This window comes from Lithobates pipiens, unplaced genomic scaffold (genome assembly GCF_037356315.1).
Source record: "Lithobates pipiens isolate NorthernLeopardFrog02 unplaced genomic scaffold, aLitPip1_a1.2 Scaffold_19, whole genome shotgun sequence".
Taxonomy (NCBI): Eukaryota; Metazoa; Chordata; class Amphibia; order Anura; family Ranidae; genus Lithobates; species Lithobates pipiens.
Window position 1 is genome coordinate 456,800,621 of NW_027507764.1, and position 25,690 is coordinate 456,826,310.

Sequence of the window (25,690 nt, forward strand, 5' to 3'; positions counted from 1 at the left end):
CTTTTCAAAAGCCAAAGGTAGAACAAATTTTAAAAAATATTTCCAATGAAAAAGAACAGTCAGGAGAATTGTCTGGGCCTACAAATAAAAAGTCATCTAGGTAATGAATTATAAAATTGGAACCGGATTCTGAACTAACCACCCATTCTAAAAAAGGGGAAAATGATTAAAAATAAAAACAAGGCAGCGAACAACCCATCGGTAAACGTTTATCAAAATAAAAGCTACCTTTAACGAAAAAACTCAAGGAATTAAAACATACTGGATTAATTGGAACAAGGTGAAAAGCCGATTTAACATCCGCCTTTGTCATAAGAGCTCCTTTCCCTAAACGTCTAAGCTTTTTTAAAGCGTCTTCAAAAGAAGTCACTGACTAAAGACTATCAACAATTTGGTCATTGAGTGATTGTCCCTTAGGAAAGGACAGATGATGTATTAACCTAAAACAGTTCTTCTCCTTGTTAGGCACAATGCCCAAAGGAGAAATCTTAAAATTACTAAAAGGAGGAGAGCTAAAAGGGCCCTCTACCCTACCTTTCTTAATCTCTTTAGAATTTTTTTCAGAAACAATATCTGAAAAATTCTCTACAGATTTTAAATTCCTTACCAAAGTGCACTCCTGACCAGAAAATATAGGTAATAAAAATCCATCCTGAAAGCCTTCAATTGAAGCTGGGCCCTCAGCTTGTCTGGTAATGCTCTGAGCCATGGGAGCATATTTTGCAATTTCACCGGTGTTACTGTTTTTGGAAAAATTCAGCTGGTTGTTGATTTGCTGCAGACATTTTTAAAAAACATTTTGACACTGGATGTATTCCGGCACAAAAGGCACACTCATGTCTGTATTTACAGGAGTTCGGCCACTTAAATTGGCTATCGTTAAAATTGAAGCAAATTCCTTTTTTATATACAGACTTGCTTGATGGCTGAGAATTTGAGTTCTGCATGGTACAAACTGATCTGTGGGGTAGAAAAAGGTTGAGCCATAGGCCAAGGTCCTTTACTTTCCATTTTAAGGTAGGATGTATTGATCATTTTTGACAAAAAGCCACGTCGTAATTATACCAGGCAGAACTGCCAAAATGTCTAAAAGCTTCAAGAACAATATCTAAATGCTGAAAAAGCCCTGCGCTTTTTTCCGTAAAAATTTCTCACACAAAATTCCTGAGAAAATACAGAAAGCCTGTAACCAGTTGTTAAATGACTTGGATACAGGCCTTTGTCTATCCTCGTCCTCTTTTTTATCAGATTTACTAATAAAATCAATAGCAGAAGGAAGTAATGACAAAATATCTATAAACTCTCCGCAAAAATTTTTTTCTTTAAGTACACTAGATAAATAGAAACCTAACGAGTTATTTCACATCTAATAGACTCTTTTAAACAAGTTTCAGGTACAATGTGTGCTTTTGCTGCTAGGTACAAAGAGGAACACCTGTGTCTAAATTAGGTTGAGCAGACCAAACGCAATTAGCTAAAATTCCACTAGATGGCATCCAGACTCCCATAGCAGAAAGATCACCTATTTGAGAAGTATAATCTGGTATAGCCTGAGTTTGGCTTAGCTGAACGTATATCCTGAGTCAATTTAGCCAATAGCTCAGCTATATTGGATAACATGGCCAATGTAGAGGACTCACCACTTCTTTGTTCCTGTGGGTGCTGTAGAGAGGTGGGTAACATCTGTCTGGCTCCAACATTCATATCACCTGTATGAGAGATAGGATCTGTAACATTGGCAGTCACAGTAGCTGACCCTGCTCTGTCGTCCACCAGCGACATTCATCGCCACGGAGACGGTTCTTCTTGCTGGGATGATAGAGGCTGATAGATAGATAGAGGCCCCTGTATCATAGCTCCATCTCTTGTAATGCCTTCGGTTCCGCCTCTGGTCACGCCTCCAGCCGCGACTTTGGTAGAATTTTGTGCTCCTCCTCTCGTCCTGCTGCCGGCCACGCCTCTCACAATGCCTACGGTCACTCTGTTCTCTGTTCTGGACCGCCCATCTCTTGTGTCGTGTTGCGCCATCTCTTGAGGATCCGCCTGATCTTCTTCCTGATGCGGCACGGTCTCCCAGATGCCTGCGTCTCCCGCTGTCAGTCCAGCTTTGACTGCCGCAATCCATGCTCCGTCGGTGGCTGTTGCGGCTCCCATCGGAGCCTCTTGACCTGATGACTGAGGTAGGTCCAGGCACTGCTGAATCCAGGCTTCCCCGCCATCTTCTCCTGCCTGCTCAATCAGCTGCCGCATCAGGCTCATCTACCTGTCACAGAAGACACTGTTTGTTCAATGGAGATTACCTCCTAGAACACCACAGCTCAGTCTTCTGAGGCAATTGAGCCTGATGGGACAGAACCCCCTTTTTATAGCCCCTTCGGGGGCCAGTTATGCCCAGTTTAAATTAGATTTTCCTAGCTGGAACAAAAGAGCCAGGAGAGGTCACCTGTATCACTCTCCCAAGCCACGTAAGTACCAGAAGATCCCCTTGAGAGCACGAGCTCCCAGGGGGAACTTGCAACTGCCTATTCCTGATGCTCTCCCATGTGGAAAAGGGGAATTGAATCTGCCTTCCCCTTTTCCTATCACTCATAAACTGAATCATCGTAAACACAGTTTACAAAGCTCAGTGACAGTTATGAATGGACAGAGTCAGTGATCACTGACTCTGCATTTGGAAAAGGAAGGAGGAGGTAAATGACAGATCGAGGACAAAGGGGGAGGAGGACCACGGAGGGGGACAGAGGAGCACAGAAAGGGACCGGAGAGCGCGGAGGGGGACAGGAGGAGGATATGGGGGACAGTCAGGGGTGATCGGTGTGGTGCTGGGGAGAAGTTACAATCACTGATCTCCCTGTATAGATTTCTCGTTCAAAAGTTTTTATTTTATGTTAAAATAAATTACATGTACAGAATATAAGACAAATTATTTGATACCAGAAATAAAAAGACATATTGAAGTACGGATGATATAAAGCAAAGAAGAATTTCAACATATTCTCGTGGGGATGACAATAAATGGCCTTATATATTTTAGAATTTGAAAACATTCTTATAGCTGAGTTTTAAACATTTTAATCCCAAGAAAATATAAATATGTCTAAAAGAAAATATATGAATTTAAAGTTTTGACCATAACTTCTAAAGTATGTTTATAGTAAGTATTATATAGTAAGGGAGGAACATAAAAGGTATATAGGAGGGGAAGGGGAGGGAATAATTCTCTGGAGGAGGTTTTATATATCAGCTAATGTTGTAATTCTATAAAAAATCTTAATCACCATAACAATAAAAGTCGGTTATCAATATTATCTGACGTATAATATTTAATCCAGGGTTTCCATATGATATCAAACTTTGTCATCTGGTTTTTATCTATAGCGTCCATTTTAGCATGGATGAAAGATTGATTCATTCTACGTTTGGTTTCTGAAATATTCACCACGTCTGTTTTCCACGCATTGGCTATAGTCTGCTTTGCGGCTATCAGGAGTGTAAGAACTAATTTGAATTGTTTCTGATTCAGAAAGGCTGGTTTTAAATTAAGAAGAGCTATAATTGGGTCTGGAAAAATTGGACGATCAAAAAAACTTTTGTAATTATCAGAAAGATCTTTTTCCAAAATGATTGTACAATTGGGCAATGCCACCAGGTATGTATATAGGTACCTTTTTCTGGACAGCCATGAAAGCAGAGGCCAGTGTTGTCTGTTGAGAATTTGGCGATTCTCGCAGGAACCAAATACCAGCGTGTAAGAACTTTATATGATGATTCAGACGCCAATATATTTATAGAGGAAGATTTTGTGAAAGACCATATGTTGGACCAAGACCTAGAATCGATCGTACAATCCAAATCTTTTTCCCACTTGGCCACATATTTAGGTATAACAGTATTAGAATTAGATATCAATTGTGTATACAATGATGTAATACGACCTTTAGCATGTGGTTCCTTGAGACAAAATCTTTCAAATTGAGAAATATTATGTAAGTTTACATTTAAATTGAGAAGAGGAGTATAAAAAATTTGATTTGGAGATATCTGAATATTTCTGATTGTGGAAGATCTGTAAAAGATCTTAGACCAAGCTTTAAAGGTTTTGGGATATTTCCAGGCTGGGTAAAAAGACTGATTCTTGTGGAAAGATAATAGCGGATTTTGTGAAGATTGCAGTCCATTTGATTTTCAATACCTATCCCATATAGATAGAGAGTGCTTAGAAATGGGGTTATTTATAGACTTACGATCCACAGGTTGTAACCATAATATATTGTTTATAGGAAGAGGATCATAGTCTACAGCTTCAATGAGGACCCATAAAGGAATCTCTGTAGAAGAGTGATATTTTGTTAATTGAGATAATTGAGCTGCCTTATAATATATGTTAAAGTCTGGAAATCCCAAACCACCCAAAGCTTTGGGGAGAACAAGTGTTTTTTTGTGAAGTCTGGGTTTTATTTTCCTCTCCCTGTATAGATTTCAATAAAGCAGCCAAAAGCCACAGGAGGGAGAGGAGGAGAAGCGTCTGTCAGCTGCTTTATTTAAATCTATACAGGGAGATTGGTGATTGTAACTCCTCCCCGTGCTGATAATCCCCATCTGCCCAGGTATCCATTTAAGCATCAGAGCATTCTAGTACCCTGGCAAATACTCGGTATTGGTACCGATACCAATTCTAGTATCGGTGGAACCCTAATCATATGTAATTCTGTATTAATCACAAAAGCAAACATTTATTATTTTGCGGTATACCAATTCTTAGATATGATGGCTGCATTTGTTTTCTTTTTATGCTTTCTTTCCTTTATTTTCACCTGGTGTTCCAGCCAGGAAGTTTGTTGTTTTTCAACAGAACAAGCTGTCCTGCAGATGTAGCAGTTTGAGAGTTGAGTCAAACTATTTACCACTGACAGGGGGTTTCCAATGGTCAGCTTTTATTCATTCATGTAAAACCTTTATCCCAAAAAGGAACAACAGTGTTTGCTGTAACTGCTTAACCTGGAGTATGGCTTCATTTTGTGAGTGTATCTAAATCTACTAGTGCATCTAACACTCTCCTCCCCCCTGACTGACAATGCTGCTTTTCAAAGGCGTCCTTGCTCCTTCAACCGGAGTGGGGGCACTTTTTATCTGGTGATCTGGCCAGTAAAGCCTAGTACACATGGGCCAAATGTCAGGTGACATCAGCCGGTTAAAAAAAAAATCTGGGCTACATTCATGTGTATGGCATTCTGTATGCGTTTTGGCTGGGTTCTGTCAGAGGAGCATGCTGGATGGCTGAAAGTGCTCGCCAGAGTGTTCTGATGGAAGGGTTGTCCCCCTGTCAGAACACAATAGCACAGCAGGGGAGATCGTTGTACTAACATTGGATTTTTAGTACAGCAGCTCTGACCGGAGCTGACCTGCAGATGTAGCAATTCGAAGGACAAACCATTTACCAGAGAGCAGGGAGCTTATAACGATCAGATTTTATTTATTTATGTAAAACATTTATCCTAAAAGAAAAAAAAACTGTTGCTATAGCTGCCTATAAAGCGTTAGCTGGAATTTGTCTTCAATTTATAAGTGCATTTAAATCTGCTAGTACATCTAAAGCCCCATACACACTATCAGTTTTTCCTTCAGGTTTACTAAAACCATGTAGTGCAAGGGCCTGCCTGATTGCATACAAATTGAAACTCCTAAAGTTTGACCTCATATTATATGGTTTTGGTAAATCTGAAGGAAAATCTGATAGTGTGTATGGGGCTTTGCACTACCTTCCCCTAAAACTGACAACGCTGATGTCCAAAGGTGTCTCTGTTGCTCTTTCATTCAGAATGATGGCACTCTAATATAGGAGATGTGTTGCTAGCCAGATCACCAGGTGAAAACAGCGGGAAAAAAACAACTAAAAATAATGCAGCCACAACATTTAATTACTGGTAAGCTGCAAAAGATAAAATTTTGGGTTAAATAATGCTATACCTTAGCAATTGGGAAACTATTCAAATATAAAAGGCTATAGTATATGAGACTGAGCTCAGACTTAAAGTGGTTGTAAAGTCAGAAAGTTTTTTATTTTAATGCATTCTATGCATTAAGATAAAAAAACATTTGTGTGCAGCCGCCGGCCTAATATTTACCTGAGCTCCATCTCAATCCAACGGTGTTGCACGAGAGACTTGGCTGTCCATGACTCTCCCTCCTCATTGGCTGAGACAGCAGCGAATCACCATTGGCTCCTGCTACTGTCAATCAAAGTAAGTGCGCCAATGAGGAGAGAGAGGGGACGGAGCTTCATGTCTGAATGGACACAGGGAGCTGCAGCTCTGCTCTGGTGCCCCCATAGCAAGCTGCAGGAGGGAGGTGCCAGGAGCGCTGAAGAGGGACCCAACAAGAGGAGGAGCCGGGCTGCTCTGTGCAAAACCAACTGCACAGAACAGGTAAGTATAACATGTTTGTTATTTTTAATAACAAAAAAATGAGACTTTATTATCACTTTAACCACTTACAGACCGGACCATTTTGCTGGTCAAAGACCAGACCACTTTTTGCGATTCGACACTGCGTCGCTTTAACTGACAATTGCACGGTCGCGCGACATGGCTCCCAAACAAAATTGACGTCCTTTTTTTCCCACAAATAGAGCTTTCTTTTGGTGGTATTTGATCACCTCTGCGGTTTTTATTTTTTGCGCTATAAACAAAAATAGAGCGACAATTTTGAAAAAAACGCATTATTTTTTACTTTTTGTTATAATAAATATCCCCCAAAAATATATAAAAAAACTTTTTTTTTCCCTCAATTTAGGCCGATACATATTCTTCTACATATTTTTGGTAAAAAAAAACGCAATAAGCGATTATTGATTGGTTTGCGCAAAAGTTATAGCGTTTACAAAATAGGGATAGTTTTATGGCATTTTTATTAATAATTTTTTATTATTTTTTTTTCCTAGTAATGGCAGCGATCAGCGATTTTTATTGTGACTGCGACATTGTGGCGGACACATCGGACATTTTTGGCACATTTTTGGGACCATTGTCATTTATACAATAATCACTGCTATATAAATGCAGTGATTCCTGTGTAAATGACACTGGCAGTGAAGGGGTTAACCAGTGGGTGGCAGTGTAGGGGTTAAGTGTTCCTAGGGGTGTGTTACTAACTGTGGGGGGGTTGGGCTTTCATTTAGTGAACACTGATCTCTGCTTCAATCACATGGAGCAGAGATCAGCATCACTAGTTGCTAGGCAGAATGGAGGGATGCTGTTTACACGGCATTTCCTCCATTTAGCCATCCCATGAGACGATCGCGGGTATGCCAGACCGGGCTCACGGGGGTCCCGACCATAGAACATAGAAATTATTGCACAATAGTATCTTATGGTGTGGATTTTGCAGCATGGATAGGAGGCTGAGCCTTTCGCTCTCTCTCTCTCTCTCTCTCTCTCGCTCCACTTCCTTCTTCTGAGGAGTCAACTGCGCTTTTAGGTCTCTTGGGGGGGACCTATCCCACCATGATATCCACTGAGTAATCCCGCTGTGATACCTTGCCTCCTATTGTGGCTTTCATGGACCAGGGTGTGCAGGCATGTAAGATATGAAAATTGAACTCCTCATCATGTAAGATCCTTAAAACTTTTATTGAACACTAGCATCTTACTATTAAAATTTTCCTTGTTAAAATGCTGTGAAAAGCAACTCAAATAATCATTCCCTGTGCAGCTTTTGATAACGTCGCACAGTGACAACGAAACATGTCAAGATTGAATCCCTAATATGTCACTGCCGGCGTGGATGTTGGAATACACGCAGATCTGCAGACAGCGTTATCCTGTACTAGCCGATAGCCGCACAAAGACGATTATTTGAGTCGCTTTTCACAGCATTTTAACAAGGACAATTTTAATAGTAAGATGCCAATGTTCAATGAAAGTTTTAAGAATCTTACACGATGAGGAGTTCTCTTTTCATATCTTACATGCCTGCACACCCTGATCTATTAACGCCACAGTAGGAGGCAAGATATCACAGCGGGATTACCCAGTGGATATGGTGGTGGGATAGGTCCCCCCCAAGAGACCTAAAAGTGCAGTTAACTCCTCTTTACCATAAGTTAGAGGAGTCCAACATATCCGGTGAGTGCGGAAACATATAGCCTCACAAGAGGAGAATTAAAAGGAGCATGGAGCACAAGAGCACTTTAAAGATTTAATTTGCACATGCATAATCACGTGTCACTTTATAATTGTATTTAATAGTCACTATATTTATTAGTTATAAGTCACTATTTATTAATTTACTCGTCAGTGGGTTTATCAATCACATGTTAACAGGATCATATATTTAATATCTATTTATTTTTATTTGAAAAGGTTCACAAAATAATTATGTGTCCAGGCACAGACACAGTGTAATCACATTAATTGAATGTAATTATTTATAGGTGTGGTGAGGCAAACGCTGTTTAGCCAATTTTACAATTTTTTGTCACCTTTACAAGAGGACACTATGTACAGCAGCGGCCCAAAATTAACTAACCCACATCACCAAGGCGCGAGTGTCACACAATTTACAGTAACAATTGAATGCTTCTTTTTATTTTTTTGAAGTATCGTATTTGCTGCAGCAAAGGTTCTACTACTTTGTGCTAGCAGTACAATAGAGAGTGCTTAACACAGAGTGCAGTGGCCTGAGCCTCAAGTGGCCCTTGGTGCCCCTGTTCAATAATTCAATACACAGCACTGCTCAGGGAGATTTTGCACCTGTGTGCTGTGTTGATACGTGTCACATATTAATATACATTGCATTCAGCAGTCTATTTATTTGAATTAAATGCCCAATGCACTACAACCCACAACAAAAAATGTGCATACACCATATTTAGGACAGATGCTCAATACAATGCATAGTAGTGTGTTATAATGCATTGCGGTGCACTGTGGCGCAGGTATGTTGGTAAGGTGTATTAGAGTGGTATTTAGCGCCGTAGAGTGGGTACATTAGTATGGTGAGTTTGGATGCCATTCTGAATAAAATGACAGCGCACCAACATGTGTAATGTGCTTTTTTGTGCTTGCAGTAACATGCCTGTGTGAATCTTGACCTTTGGAAATTACAGCATCTGTAGTTTGAAATGGAAAGGTCATTTTTTTTCATAAACACTAAATTACTAAATCTAAATAATCTAAATAAATCTAAATAAGATTATTTGTATAGCAATCACTTATATCAAAACTTTTTATACAAATGTTTAATTTGGGGAGCCATGAATATTTCAAGAGTCTTCACTAATATATACCAAAAAGATAAATAAGTTAAAATTAACCATACTAAATAATATTTGTATGTTAAATGAACATAATAAAGCGTTACTGGATCTACTGATTACCAACAATACACACCTGATCACAGATGTGAAAATATGGGGCAATTTAGGAAACAGCGATCACAGGTCAATTGGCTTCAGTATAAATCACACAAATAGAAAACATAAGGGGAATACAAAGACACTGAATTTCAAAAAAGCCAACTTCCCTAAACCATGAACCTTGTTAGAAGGCATGAATTGGGATAAAATCTTAGGAACAAAGAACACGAAGGAGAGATGCGTTTGCTTTAAGAGCATATTAAATAAGGGCATTAGCCAATGCATCCCATTGGGTAATACATTTAAAACAGCGAACAAAAGTCCAATGTAAAAATGCGTATAAAAGCAAAGGAGAAGGCCTTCAAAAAATACGAGGTTAAGGGATCATCATCAGCATTCAGACATTATAAAGAATGCAACAAGAAATGTAAGGGTGCAATTAGGATGGCTAAGATAGAACACAAAAGACAAATAGCGGAGGAGAGCAAAAAAAATAAAAAATCCCATGAAATTCTTTAAGTATGTAAACAGTAAAAAAAAGGGAGGACAGACCATATTGGCCCCATAAACATTGAGGAAGGAAATCTGGTTACAAAGGATGGGGAGATGGCGAAGGTATTGAATTTATTCTTCTCCTCAGTCTTCACAAGGGAATCAGGGGGCTTCAGTAACCAAAACTGCAGCGTTTATCCTTATGACACATCACAGGAAGCACCTCCATGGTTAACAGAGGAGAGAATTAAAATTAGACTTGGGAAATTAACATTAATAAATCACTGGGTTCAGATGGCTTGCATCTGAGGGTACTTAGGGAACTCAGTCAAGTAATTGCCAGACCATTGTTCCTAATTTTTACTGACAGTCTATTGACTGGATTGGTACCAGGTGATTGGAGAAAAGCCAATGTAGCACATTGAAAATACATCTCTGGGAATTACAGACCAGTTAGCCTAACATCAATAGTATGCAAGCTCTTGGAGGGGATAATAAGGGATTATACAGTATACAAGATTTTAGTAATGAGAACGGCATCATTAGCACTAATCAGCATGGATTCACGAAGAATTGTTCTTGCCAAACCAATCTCTTAACCTTCTATGAGGATATGAGTTGCCATCTAGATAAAGGAAGACCCGTAGACATGGTGTATCTGGATTTTGCAAAAGCATCTGACACAATTCCCCATAAACATTTACTGTATAAAATAAGGTCCATTGGCATGGACCATAGGGTGAGTACATGGATTGAAAACTGGCTACAAGGGCGAGTTCAGAGGGTGGTGATAAATGGGGAGTACTCGCAATGGCCAGAGGTGGGTAGTGGGGTCCCCCAGGGTTCTGTGCTGGGACCAATCCTATTTATTTCTTTCATAAACGACCTGGAGGATGGGGTAAACAGCTCTATCTCAGTATTTGCAGACAATACTAAGCTACGCAGGGCAATAACTTCTGTGGAAACCTTGCAAAAAGAGCTGAACAAATTCATGGGGTGGGCAACTACACGGCAAATGAGGTTTAATGTAGAAATATGTAAAATAATGTATTTGGGTGGCAAAAATATGAATGAAATCTATACACCTCTGGAGGAATCAAGGATGGAAAAGGACCTGGTGGTCCTAGTAGATGATAGGCTCAGCAATGGCATGCAATGCCAAGCTGCTGCTAACAAAGCAAGCAGAATATTGGCATGCATTAAAAAGGGGATCAACTCCAGAAATAAAACAATAATTCTCCCGCTCTACAATACTCTGGTCCGGCAGCACCTAGAGTATACTGTCCAGTTCTGGAGTAAAGGTTGCGAGCACTGAACTTATTCTCTCTGGAGAAGAGATTCTTGAGAGGGGATATGATTTAAATTTATAAATACCATACTGGTGACCCCACAATAGGGATAAAACTTTTTTGCTGAAGGGAGTTTAACAAGACATGTGGTCACTCATTCACATCAAAGATGTTTAACGTTAAAATACATAGAGGGTTCTTTACTGTACGAGCGGCAAAAATGTGGAATACCCTTCCACAGGCAGTGGTCTCAGCAGGAGGAGCATCGATAGTTTAAAAAAAACTATTAGATAAGCACATGAACAACCACAACATACAGGGATATACAATGTAATACTGACATATAATCACACACATAGGTTGGACTTGATGGACTTGTGTCTTTTTTCTCACCTACTATGTAACTATGTAACATGTTTTTTATCTTTAGAAAAATGCCACAACTATGAAAAGGAAATTTAATGTCACTCTTTTTTTTTCACAACTAAACAGGTCTCAATTAAAGTGATATTAACCTATATTTTATAAGCACATTTATTTGTTTACTCTTCTAATACTTGACTATGTTTCAGTTTAAAGCTGAATGCCAGAACTATAGCCAATTTTTTAATTGTTCAGAATTATGTATGAGTTAACTCCAACAAGGTGCATGCCAGCTTGAGGACTTATCCCTTAAGTTTACCATGTTTATTTTTACTGGGCACCAGGAGTCCAGCTATTGCTATACATCCAACTGGACCTTCTTGTCTCAGCGCCTGAAGCTGCAGAGTCACATGCAGCCACTCTGCCAACTCCTCCTCTCCTCCTGCCCAAACACAGAGAGCTTTCTATGAACCGATAATACACAGCTTTCTGTGAATGGGTAGCAGAGGGCTTGGCAGGTGAAAAAGTGTGTGCTTAGAAGTTAATAAACAGTGGTGCTGCTTTATGAGGCAATGTCTCTCCTGTCAGCGCATCGGGAGTATAGTGATAACTGTACTCTCAGCGCTCAGTAACACTGTCATTTGTAAATAAAAAACATAAGTCCATAAGGTGGCTTGCAGCTTTTTGGACTTAACCCATAGTAATCCAGCAGATTTTAGACAGTGGCTGAATTCCTGGAATTCAGGTTTAAACTGGTACCATGGCTGCTAACCAGGGTTTCCTGTGCCTCCTTTCTCTTGACTGGTGACTCCTTTCTCTTGCAGCAACCTATGGAGCCACTCTTGCATGCTGGGACTAGAAATGCATCTCCCCACACTGGGTGCATCAATACACATAGCCCCACAGCCTAGGATGGCAAGGTAGGCACCTGCCCCTCCATTTCTGAAACCTGACACCAGACTGCACTATCCACTATTAACTCTTTCCTGCAAAGACCAACAGTTTGAGTAAGCATCATTTTCCTGGAAACAAGGAATATGAATGTTTTTCCCTGTTTTTACAAATAACATTGTAATAGCTTTCACAATTTATGAAGCTATCATGTCCTAGTCTGTATATCAGCGTCTCTAATTGCTAAAACCCAATGTAAAAGTAAATTAATTAGCTAACTATATTTCATAATTGAAACAGTTCCTCAATTTAAAAGAAACAATCCTAAACAAGAGCACTTTCAATATCAATATCTATCATATTATTAAAGGTACTGCATCCTAAATGAAATATATGTAAAATACTCTAACAAAGAAAAACTAGAGGAATTTTAAGGTACCAACTCATAACAACATTATATAAAATTACATAATGGGAAGGCTCCCCCAGGGTTTTTTTTGGCAGCAAGGTAAGTAATTAAATATAGTGATATATGTAGAAAAAATATTTTATTATACATAAGATAATACCATGGTAGTTAAAATATGAGCTCTGGTAGGAGAATAAAAGCTATTCCAAATACAAAAAATGCAAAGAATTATGCATGGCATTACATATCAGAATGTAAATTGTATAAAAGGCTGACGTGTTTCGACCTGTGTGATTAGGGTCTTCTTCAGAGGATTAGTTTGCTGTAAAAAATATTACAGGTACACATGTCAAATTTTAACAGGTAATTCATAAACCATAATGTGTATGAGATACAAATATATCATATATTTACCCAATGAAAGGTGTATTTGGAAAAAGGCCTCCTACAAATAAATCCCTTAAAACTTGGGATCATGGAGATAGAAAGAAGAAAATAGGGAAGGTGCGTAGAAAAAAGATGTATAAAGCTGACAATTGTATAAAAATGCTAATAATAAAAGTGATGATATGAAAAAAATTGCATATTTTTTCACATAATTAGAGATATTGATATAAAAGTTAAACGCTGTTCCACATATTCATCAATTTACCCCAGTTACCCCAATACTTGTATTCGACTATATTGGTTAATTCATAATGCATAATTCCATTATTTCATTTATGTAGGTTTTAGGGTATCAAGAACACTAAAACCTACATAGCACATTTCTCTGGTCAATGCCCTGTTGTTTGTGAATAAATAGGGGACATAAATCTGCAAAGCAAAAAAATCATGTGGAATTGTTGATACCCTAATACCTACTTGAATGAAATAATGGAATTATGCATTGTGAATTAATCAAAATACTTGAATGCAAGTATTGGAGAGAATTGATGTATATGAAGTTTATATGTATGTGGAACAGTATTCTTGTATTTTATATCAATATCTCCAATGCTGTGAATAAAACTTGTGATTTTATATAAATTTGTTTTGGTTTGGCACCCTAAAAGTCCCCTAGTTTTTATTTTTTAGGGTTTCTTCTTGTATATTTCCTCAATGTTGTGTGTTTTTTTTTTTTTTTAAATAGACAGCATTCTTCTTTAAATAGTTAATGATTTCATTCCCTGCCTTTTGGTATTATATTTGTCAGAAATGTGGAGATGGACTGAACACTACCAGTATAAAAAAACAACATTCACTTTAAACTCATCCTGAGCTCTGTTTCTGCAATTCATGTCAGGGGATCACGGTGTATTGCTCATTAAAATAATTAATAATAAACATTACCATATTACTCTAGAGTTACTGGATACCATCTGTTTAATTGTTCTTTTTTCAATAGTAGTGTTAAAACAATGCAAATTCTGCATTAAAAACACCCCACAAGAGTCAGCTGAAATAAATGCCTTGCTTTAGCGTTCCTGATGGTGGCAGACATCTATCTTTATTAATCCCCAAATGATTTAATCAAAACTCTGTTTACACAGGATATCCAAGCAGCAGCCCTTTCATTACAAAATGCCAATCTTCAGTAGAGAATGGCATGGATGAAGACAAACAACAAACTTGTGCAATGGGATTTCGTTTTAAAAGTCAGCAAATCAGAATATTGTTAATCTCCAGCGTCATAAGAACAGGAATACTGGACCACTTAGAATATGTATATATAGGCAGAACAACAGTTGTCAAGTCTTGTTACTAGCAGATCATTTACAACACTATTTTATATATTACATATTGGGTGTCCAGACTCAAGACTTTCCCAAGGCTCCCCAAGAAATGTAAAAAAAATTAAAGCACAAATTAAAGCACATTTTAAGTGCAATTTGAATTGCATAACAATTTCCTGAAAGACTTTCACATTTCTGTTTGTTATGCTGTATTCTGTACTCAGTGGCGGCTGGTGCACAACATTTTTGGGGGGGTGCAAACAAACTGAAAAATTCTGAAAAAAGAAAAACATCAGTTGCAGCCTCACTGTACCATCAAATGCAGCCACTGTGCCATCAAATGCAGCCACTGTACAATCAAACGCAGCCAATGTGCCCATCAATTGCTGCCACTGTACCATCAAATGCAGCCACTGTGCCCATCAATTGCCACCACTGTGCCATCAAACGCAGCCACTGTAGCACCAAACGCAACCACTGTGCCATCCAACTCAGCCACTGTGCCCATCAACTGCTGCCACTGTATCATCAAACACAGCCACTGTGTCATCAAACACAGCCACTGTGTCATCAAACACAGCCACTGTGCCCATCAAACGCAGCCACTGTGCCATCAAATGCATCCACTGTGCCCATCAATTGGCACCACTTTGCCATCAAACGTAGCCACTGTGCCATGAAACGCAACCACTGTGCCCATCAATTGCCACCATTGTACCATCAAACACAGCCACTGTGCCATCAAACACAGCCACTGTGTCAAACGCAGCCACTGTGCCCATCAATTGCCACCGCTGTACCATCAAACGCAACCACTGTGCCATCAAATGCAGCCACTGTGCCGATCAGACGCAGCCACTGTCCCTAATCAAACGCAGCCACTGTGCAATATCAAATGCTCCCACTGTGTCATCAAATTCTGCCACTGTGCCCCATCAAATGGTCCCACTGTGCCATATCAAATGAAGCCACTGTGCCCCATCAAATGCTCCCAGTGTGCCATATCAAATGTGTGCCCCCCCGCCCACCGTCTGCACTTACCCTGTCTCAGTGGGACAGCTCCTCGATGCTCCTCGATGTCTTCTCCCGTCCTCTCTTCCCGTCCTCTGCTATGATTGGACGCCTGATATGCATCCAATCACAGCGCCTGTCATTTCAGCCAATCAGATGATGGGTAACAGATCTGAGCACCTGATTGGCAGAGAGGTGGTTTAATGTTAGAATACCGAATATTCATTCGCTTTTCTAACAAAGCTGAGGGACCTGTGAGCGCCACGCTTTCTTGACTCTTTTTAGAGCATATGGCTCTAATCAGGTGCTTCAAAAACACCCGCCTGCTGCTGTGATTGAGGCGCCTGGCTCCCGAAAAGGGGCTGGGCTCCTGAATAAGGGGTGGCAGCGGCTGCCATAGATAGATTCATGCTATGCATGCATCAATATATTGTTGCTAGAGGGGGGGGGTAGGAGAGAGGGGGCGGCGCCCTTGCGCCCTTATGGACGCACTGACAGGGGTGTTTACAATTGTCAGCTTTTATTCATTTATTCCAAAAGAAAAAAAAACTGTTTGTTGTAGCTGCTTAAAAAGTGTTAGCCATAGTTCAGCTTCAATTTGTTTGTCAAGTCCATCGAAATCCCTGTACACACGATTGGATTTTCTGACATTAAACACAGCTCAAATATTCCAGCCTCCTGGCCAACAGTCCCTGATGTTTGAAGGCTCACACCATCTCTCACTTTGGTGGGGTAGGTGGAAGACGAGAGAGGGAAAGAAAGAGAGCATTGGTATATAGTAACTACATACCAAGTAGGTAAAAAGCCTGTGTGCAGTAGAAGGAGAAAAGTAGATACTGTAGAATATGTATGTGTTGTATTTACATAGCTGTGTTAGGACCTGGGGGTGAGAACGGGAATTAAGAAGTTATGAAATGAAACTAGAAGAAATAGGGTTTTCATGTGGCTTTCTGCTGGCTGAAATAAACAAGCTCTTCACAAGATTCATCTGACTATTCATCATTGCTTCTACAAAAACGACATGGTGACCGAAGTGGAATCGCTGAAACATCATGGCTCAGAATCTACGAGGCATACAACCCCTAATCTTTGATAATGACATTGCTAACAACTGGCTGAAAATCAAAAGACAATGGGACATGTACAGCAAAGCAGGCCTCTTAGACACGTCAAAAAGGTACAAGCTTACACTCTTTTCAATTTTGTTGGTTCAGATGTACTAGATAAAGAGTAATTAAATTTTCAAGATAATGAGGACAGAGAGGACCCTGATGTCTTAATCAAGAAATTTGATGTGATTTGCTCACCACAAAGTAATGTGATAATAGACAGACATGCATTTAACATGATGCTCAGAAACCTGATGAAGGAATACAATCCTTTGTAGCCACACTCAAACTGCTGACTAAAAAATATGATTTTGGTGCACTAACAGATGAACTGATATGTGACAGGATGGTATGTGGGATCTACAATGATGCAGTTCGTGCTCAGTTGTTCAGGGAGAAAGATTTAACACTGGAAACAGCCATCAGAATACAGTATGTATGTTTCTTGAACATTCTGACATAGGATACCAGAAACAGTAAAACTTGCAAGGAAATGCACTAATATGTTAATCCCTAAAACATTATAATCCACTATTGGTTACCTCCCCCGGATACCCCAATGGGAATTTAACTGTATCCCAGGGGAGCATGGAATCGTGATATTGGAGTTCAACATATTTATTTTTACTAAATCTTAATGTGAATAGTGAATAATGTACTGCATAGCCCTTGGTGCTTGAACATTCTGAAAGGACCACTAATGAAATAAAAAAAGAGGCAGAAGTGTTTGTGGTGCAACATAGCAAAAGGCAATGCAGCATCTGTGGTAATGAACACACTACGGAGCGCAAAAAGTATCCGGCTTTTAACAAAAGGTGTAAACAATGCAACAAATGGAATCATTTTGCAAAATGTTGTTGGCCCAAGCGTCAAAATAGAGGTGCATGGATGACACCATCTAGTCATTCTAAACAAAAAAATGTGCACAGAATCAATGAAGTGGAAAGTGATGATCACCAAAACTGTTTTCATTGTGAAAGTGTGGACCTAATTGCAAATAAGGGAGAAATATTCACCACCCTCTCAACAGCATGCAACAAACATGTCAAGTTGAATATTGACACTGGTGCCAAATGCAATGTCATGTCTTTATCCACATTGCACAGCATTGACCCCAAAGCTGAAATTGATCAGTCAAGTAAAGTAAACCGGATAGATTATGGCGGTCAAACAATTCAGACACTGGGCACTTCTACCTTGGATCTATCAGGGGACGAGCTGCTATTCCACATTGTGGATAGAAATGTTAAGAGCCTTCTAGGCTTACCAGACAGCATGCGCTAAATCTATTATAACTCAGTCCAGAAGTACATGCAGTACAACAACAGGCTCCTGAGATGACCGCTTATGAGGACTTATTTCAAACTGACATTGTTGGTAAGCTTCCAGTCATGTATCACATGCGCTTAGATGAAACAGTACAGCCTACTGTGTGTGCCCGTCAAAGGATCCCACTGGCTATAAAAGACAAAGTCTTGCAAGAGTTGGAAAGGATGACTAGACTGGGCATCATTGTACCAGTGCAGGAGGCTAAACCCCTGGGTGTCTGCCACAGCAGTAGTCAAGAAAGATGGCACTATCCGCATATGCATTGATCCTGTACACCTCAATAAGGCTCTCCTGAGGCCTTATCACCCATTAAAAACTGTAGAACAAGTGATCGCTGACATGCCACAGGCAAAAGTCTTCAGCATTCTAGATACAAAATGTGGATTCTGGCAAATCCCTCTGGATGAGGAATCATCATTAATCACAACATTTATGACCCCATATGGGAGCTAAAAATGCTTATGGATGCCATATGGAATTTTAACTGGAAGCAAAGTCTTTGAGAGAAGTTTGGAACAGCTCTTTAATGGACAGCCATGTGAAATAGTGGTAGATGATATCTTGATTTGGGGATCCTCCGCTGAACAACATGACAAACGACTTAAATGCATACTAGACCATGTCAGAGCCATCAATATGCAGCTCAACCTTACCAAATGTCGCTTCACGGTCTCAGAGGTGCCATATGTTAGACATAAAGGTGTCAAGCCTGACCCAGAAAAAAACAAAGCCATCCATCAAATGCCTGCTCCAGAGGACAAACATGGTTTGCAAAGGTTTCTTGGCATGACCAATTATCTCTCATACATCTCCACTCCATCAGCTTCTGCACCAAGATGCCGACTGGTGTTGGACTAAATAACATACTGTTGCTGTGGATACATTGAAAACACAATTAACTAGTCCACCTCTTTTACAGTATTTTTATGTGCATAAGCCAGTGGTATTGTCTGCCGATGCTTCTCAGCATGGTCTTGGCGCAGTCTGTCTTCAAGAGGGGAGGCCTGTAGCTTTTGGATCAGGAGCCCTTACTGAGACTGAAGCACGCTATGCACAAATTGAGAAGTAATTATAGGGACTAGTATTTGCCTGTGTAAAATTCCATGATTATATCTATGGCTGCCCTGCGATTGTGGGGATGGTTCATCAGCCACTCATAACCCTGCTGAGAAAACCCCTGCACACAACATCTACGCGCATCCAGCGAATGATGTTAAAGCTTTAATGCTACCACCTGAATGTAATCTATAAATGAGGTAGTGAACTGTTTGTTGTGGATGCACTTTCACATGCACGCCTCCTCACTTCTGATAACCCTTGAGCTACTGAGGATTATGATGTGTTTGCTCTGGATGGGGTGTTGTCATCCAGAAGGATTCAGGAACTTAAGCATGAAACACAGGCAGATGCCACCTGTCATCACCTCATGAACATCATTCTCAATGCGTGGCTGGGTCCTTTAAGGAAATTCTACATGATATCCGACCATTCTACTCTATGAGGGATGAATTGACAGTTCATGATGGATTAATTCTGCGTGGTCAGAGATATAATATCCCTCACTCTCTTCAAGAATACTACTTGACAAACCTCCATCAAAGTCATCCTGGCAGTCGTCATTCCACTAAGCGAATGGCACATGAAACCATGTTTTGGCTCACTATATACACTGACATTGAAAGAGAAGTTTGCAGATGTGCCCCATGCAGGGCTGTCTATAAAGCAGGACAAAAGGGGCATCTGCCCCGGGCCCAGTCATTGTTGTGGGGCCCAAAGAAGCTGCCCCTTGCGCCCACACTGCCTGCAAATAGTTGATAAGTGGATTCGGGAGGGCCCAAGAAAATGTTTGTCCAGGGTCCAATCAATATTAAAGATGGCCCTGGCCCCATGCAATGCTCTATGACAGCACCAGATAAGAGAACCTTTAAAGAGGAAGTAAAGGCAGTTAAAAAAAATAAAATAAAAAAAGGAACTTGCAAGGCAAAGGCATAATGAGCTAGTATGCATAGCATACTAGCTCATTATGAATAACTTACCTGAGAACGAAGCCCCCGAAGTGGTCCTCCGTCTTCATGTCCTCCGCTGCCATGGATCCCGGAGTGACTTCCGGGTCTCGCTGCTCCGGCGCTGTGATTCGCATGCGCACGGGAGCCGTCACTCACAGCATATCGCCGTGATCTGCGGCCTGCCCAATCCGCCTGCGCGCCGCTGTCTACAGCGGTGGCTCTCTTTTTGTAAATATCTCCTAAACCATGTAGGTTTAGGAGATATTTCTTGGACCTACAGGTAAGCCTAGATTAAGTCAAAGATTAGGTCAAAGTGGTTTGTAAGGGTTTACAACTACTTTAACTCTTCACCAAATACCTGACAGACCTTGGTCTATCACAGCAGCTGACATATTTAAGTGGTCAAACAAGGATTACATAGACTTGGTGGATTCGTACTCTGGCTGGTGGGAATTTGATGTCCTCCCAAACACTTCCAATAACACAGTGATTAGGACATTAAAGCGGATATTCTCCACACATGGAATTTCCTATCAATTGATGACTGACAATGTAACATCATTTTGAATGAATGAATGAATGAATGAAATACTTGTATAGCGCACAATGCGAACTGAATCGCCTCTAGGCGCTGTGGCGAGCTTTGATCATCTGCTAAAAGAGGAAGGTCTTGAGTTTTTTCCTAAAAGCCAGGTGATTTTCTTCCAGGCGGATGTTGATTGGTAGAGCATTCCATAGCCGAGGACCTTGGACAGCGAATCTCCGATCACCCTTGGATTTATACCGGGCTTTGGGCACGAGGAGGAGGTTTTTGTTGGCTGATCGAAGACTGCGGTTTGGTGTGTAATGATTTATTTTCACCATTAGGTATTGCGGAGCTTCTCTATGCACGCATTTGTGGGTGAGGCAAAGGGTCTTGAACGTGATCCGATTTTTTACGGTTAGCCAATGTAAGCTCCTCAGTGAAGGAGAAATGGATTCCCAGGGTTTTTTTCCTGTTATCAGCCTTGCCGCCGTGTTTTGGATCAGTTGTAATCGCGCAAGTTGATATTGTGGTAATCCTATGTAAAGCGAGTTTGCGTAGTCCAGTCGTGAATTAATGATTGTTCCAAATACCACTGCTTTGTCATTCTTTGGGATAAAAGGGATGAGTCTGCGAAGCATGCGCAGCAGATGGTGAGATCGACTGACTACAGATCCTATCTGCGCATCCATTGGCATTTGTGCGTCTAAAATAACCCCGAGACTCTTCGCTTTGGTCTTTGGGGAGATAGTCTGCCCAAAGACGGTTGGTGGAGACCAGGAGGTTTTGGTTGCGGGCTTATGATTTGGGTGTAAGATAAGAAGCTCTGTCTTTGATTGGTTCAGCTGGAGGGAGTTGGTGGTCATCCAGTCCTCTATTGATTTGAGGCAGTTTTCAAGTTGTTGTTGGTGATCTTTTTTTCCATTGATCCGGAAATAAAGTTGCGTGTCGTCAGCATAAGAGTGGAAGCAGAGATCTGAGCATCTGATGATTTGAAGGAGTGGGCGAATGTAAATGTTGAAGAGAACGGGTGACAACGGAGAACCTTGAGGGACTCCGCAGGTGACTGCCTGAGTTTCGGAGAGGAATTTTCCTAGTTTCACTGTCTGTGACCGATTTCCTAGGAAGGACGCGAACCATTGGAGATCTATGTCTTGGACTCCGGCTACTTCTGTGAGGCGGACGAGTAGAGTATTGTGATCTACTGTATCAAACGCTGCACTTAGGTCTAGCAGTACGAGGAGACACGGCTCTCCGTCATCTGCTGCTTCAAGGGCGTCATCCCAAATCTTGAGGAGAGCTGTTTCTGTTCCATGACCCGGACGGAAGCCTGATTGCAGCGGGTCCAGGAGTTTGTGAGTATCCAGGTGAAGTTGTAGCTGATGTACTACAGCTTTCTCTATGATCTTAGAAATGGTGTTGAGGCTTGTAATCGGCCTACGGTTGTTTGGATCCTGAGGGTCCAGGTTTGGTTTCTTGAGTAGAGGTTTGACGATGCCTTGTTTGAGGATGCTGGGAACAATCCCTTCGTGGAATGATCGGTTTATGAGGTGGGTTATGGTTGGAGCCACGATGTCGGAGCATTCTTTCAGTAGTTTTGTGGGGATGATGTCAATAGGTGAGGTACTGTCACTCAGTTTATTAATGATGTTTTTTGCGGTGTCTACGGTAATTGGGGATAGTGAAAATTTTGGCGGTTGCGGTATGTTGGTGCAGACATCCTCTTTATGTATTTGCTGGCTGAGGTTGGATGTTTTCTTCTGACAAATTGTTTCCCTGATGGTTTTGACTTTATCGATGAAAAAATCCGACAGTTTGTCACAGTAATCCTGGGATTCGCTTTCTGGGGGTTCTAGGCACACCGGATTCATTGATTGATTAACCAGTTTAAACAGTTCCCGTGGTTGGTTTGCGGCCGTTGAGAGTGTATATGAGAAGTGGTCCTTTTTGGCTTTGAAGATTGCTTTCCGATAATTCTCTGTCAGACCTTTGTAGTTAAATAGGTTTTCCTCGTGGGATTTCTTCTCCATGTTCTTTCCGCTCTTCTGCGTTCTTGCTTTAGTACGGAGAGGGAGCTATTAAACCATCCAGCATTTTTCTTCCTGATGAGTGCCCTGCATTTTGGTGCTACCGAGTCTGCTGATTGCAGTAATGCCTTGTTCAGGGAGTTGAGTGTTTCCTCCGTAGAGTGGTTTAAGGTTATTGTAGATATCTTTTTGGACAGAGTGGTTTTGAAGGCTTCGGAGTACAGTTTTTTATGCGATCTGGTCCAGTGCGTTGTTACAGGTTTCCGTTTTGCGTTGGTGATGTTGGTAGTGATTTTGAATTTGATGGCGTGGTGATCCGTCCATGGCAGAGTTATGTTGTCGAGTATGTTGACGTCGATGTTCTGTTTGAAAATGAGGTCCAGGGTGTGTCCTGACCCATGCGTGGGATTCTTTATCAGTTGCTGTAGACCCAGTTCTTCTAGTTGATTGATGCAGGCAGTCGCAATGGGGTCTTTAGGCTCGTTTGCCCAAAGGTTGAAATCTCAGAGTGCCAGGAAATTTTTGAATTTTAGGGTGTGCATTGCAAAGGATTCCGTGAGGGGTGAAAGAAGATTGGACTTTGGTCCCGGTGGTCTGTAGCACAGTAGAATATGAGTGGTGTCATGGGGTGTTGGTTGAAGATGTAGCGTCAGGGTTTCCATAAAAGGAACTGGGTTCTGAGATGATGGTTTAGTGAGATCCAGGTGACCTTTAAAGATCACTGCTAGGCCTCCTCCTTTTTTCCCTATCCGGTGTTCGGTTAGGATCCTGTAGTTTTCCGGCACCAATTCGGTGAGGATGGTGTTGCAGTCAGAGGTTAACCAGCTTTCGGTGATGAAGAGGCAGTCTACATTGTTCTCGATGATGAAGTCGTGTACTTCCAGTCTATGTTTGACTGCAGACCTGGCGTTAATCAAGGCGCAATCTAATTGTAGTGGTCGAGTAGATGTCTTCCTGTGGTTGGGAGCTGGTTGTCGTCCGGTTTTTAATAGTTGTTCTCTTTGAAGTATTTTTTGTATGGAAGATGGCAATGTGGTGTTGATGTTCCTTAGTCTGTGCAGAACTTCAGCTGAGTATTTGAAGTAGCACATGGTTTGTGGATGCTGTTGATGGTACTATGGGCCTAAGATGATGATCCTGATCAGGGTATTGATCCTGAGGTGAGGCTAGGTATCAGACTTGTCGCCGTGCTTGAGGCTATTAGCGCGCAAGTTGATCAGGGGATGCCTATATGGATGCGGAAGGAGTTGTTGTATTCGGTTGCTGGCTGTTCCAGCTACCTTTACTTAAGGTGGAGGTCTCCGCTCAGAAAAGAAGTCTGGCTGTGATCTGGAATAGTCGTCCTAGGATAGCGTAAAAAATGGAAAGGAGGCCGGAGGTAGGGGTATGCTAACCTATGGTTGTTCCAGAGGAAGGCGAAAAACCCCCTGACAGTAGCAGCCAAACGCACCAGTGGGGCAAAAATTCCTTCCTGACAAGTAGAGAATTCAAGAACTTTGCTCACCAATGGGATTTTCAGAACGTCACTAGCAGTCCCAAGTACCCCAGATCCAATGGTCTTGCAGAGAGTAGTGTAACATCGACCAAGCATCTCCTAGATAAATGTGCGCCTGATGGTTCGGACGTTTATGCAGTCCTACTCAACCTCCACAACACACCTAGGGATGGCATGCCTTCTCCGGCACAAGGTTAACTATCACAAAGTACCAAGACTCCCATGGTATTCCCATGGTCCCATCCCAGCTCCTACCAAGAGCTGAGATTGATGCCCAGGCTGCTTTATTTACACTCAGGCAAAAAGGAAAGATAAACCATGATCCCTTTCCCCTCTGGAGCCTGGGCAAGTGGTAAGGATAAAGACAACCTGTGGGTTTGACAAACTGGCCATGGATCATTGAAAGGCTGTCTACCAAACAGCTATGCTGTCCTTTCTGATGGTAGGACCTAAGGAACCACCATCACCCCCTACAGGTACCTGAATCATACTATACTGTCGCTGCCCTTTCATAGTCTGCTCAGATGACTTCACGGGAGAAATTTTGCATGTAAAGTAGTTTTAATGTACAGCCTTGAGAAAGGTGGGCCATGCATTAAAACTACTTCTCCAGTGTAGTCTTAAGTGTGCACTTTGACAGTGATTGGTGTGCATATATTGATGTGTGCGTATGTGTGCCTTCAGTACTCAGCTTACAGAGTTGTTCAGTATCTAATATCCAGAACAGTGCACAGATTCTACATATATAGATGACAAGCACTCAGACCATAAAGTGCAACTAATAATGGGTTGCTACTTTATGCCGCATTAACAATCTCTCTATCTCTCACCACTCTAGTGCTTCAACCCAGGATACATAACACTGTATACTTCACCTGCAATCCACTCTTCTCCTAAGGTTTATGGTGCAGCTGCAGACTGAAATGACATAAAGATATTCATACAAAATGGCACAACTAAAGTACACAAAACAGCTTTCACAAATCTGCCAATAACAATTAGTAGGAGCTGTACCTATAAAAATTGTACATCTAAATATAGAATAATAAATAATAAAATATAAACAAATATCTTTTTTTTAAATTTTGTTTTTTATTAACTAAATATTTCTTACAGATGAAAATATTTGACATCCACTGAATATTATTATTATAATAATAATAATAATAATATAAATAATAATAAATCTTTAACGGACATATTCAGCATGACAGTGGGTCAAAGAAGACAATTAAAACACAAAGTACTACAATTAATACAGCAGATTTTAGTCAGATTAATAATAGATGCATTCTGATTGGTGTTATGGGTTAAAACATTTTTATTAAGCCAGTAAAAGTACAATAATAAAAAAAAAAAAGTCAAAGGCAATGCATACTCTTTAAAGTGGTTTTAAATAGATTTATCATGTTATTAGGGATTTATTGAATTTCTGGTGTGTGTATAGTAATAAGCGGTAGGATTCAGAAAGTGCCTTAAAGTTCCTTGAGCCAATTGGACTGCTGCCGAGATGACTAAGAAAAGAGCCCCTTGATATTGCTCTGTGGGTGTGCACTGCCTATCTTTGCTGATTGATCGGGAAAGCATTAGAGGTGGATCCCTATGTCAGTCATTCTGGGAATTGTATGGCGCACAGGGCAGAGAACAGAGAGATGAAAGATAACATACTGATAACC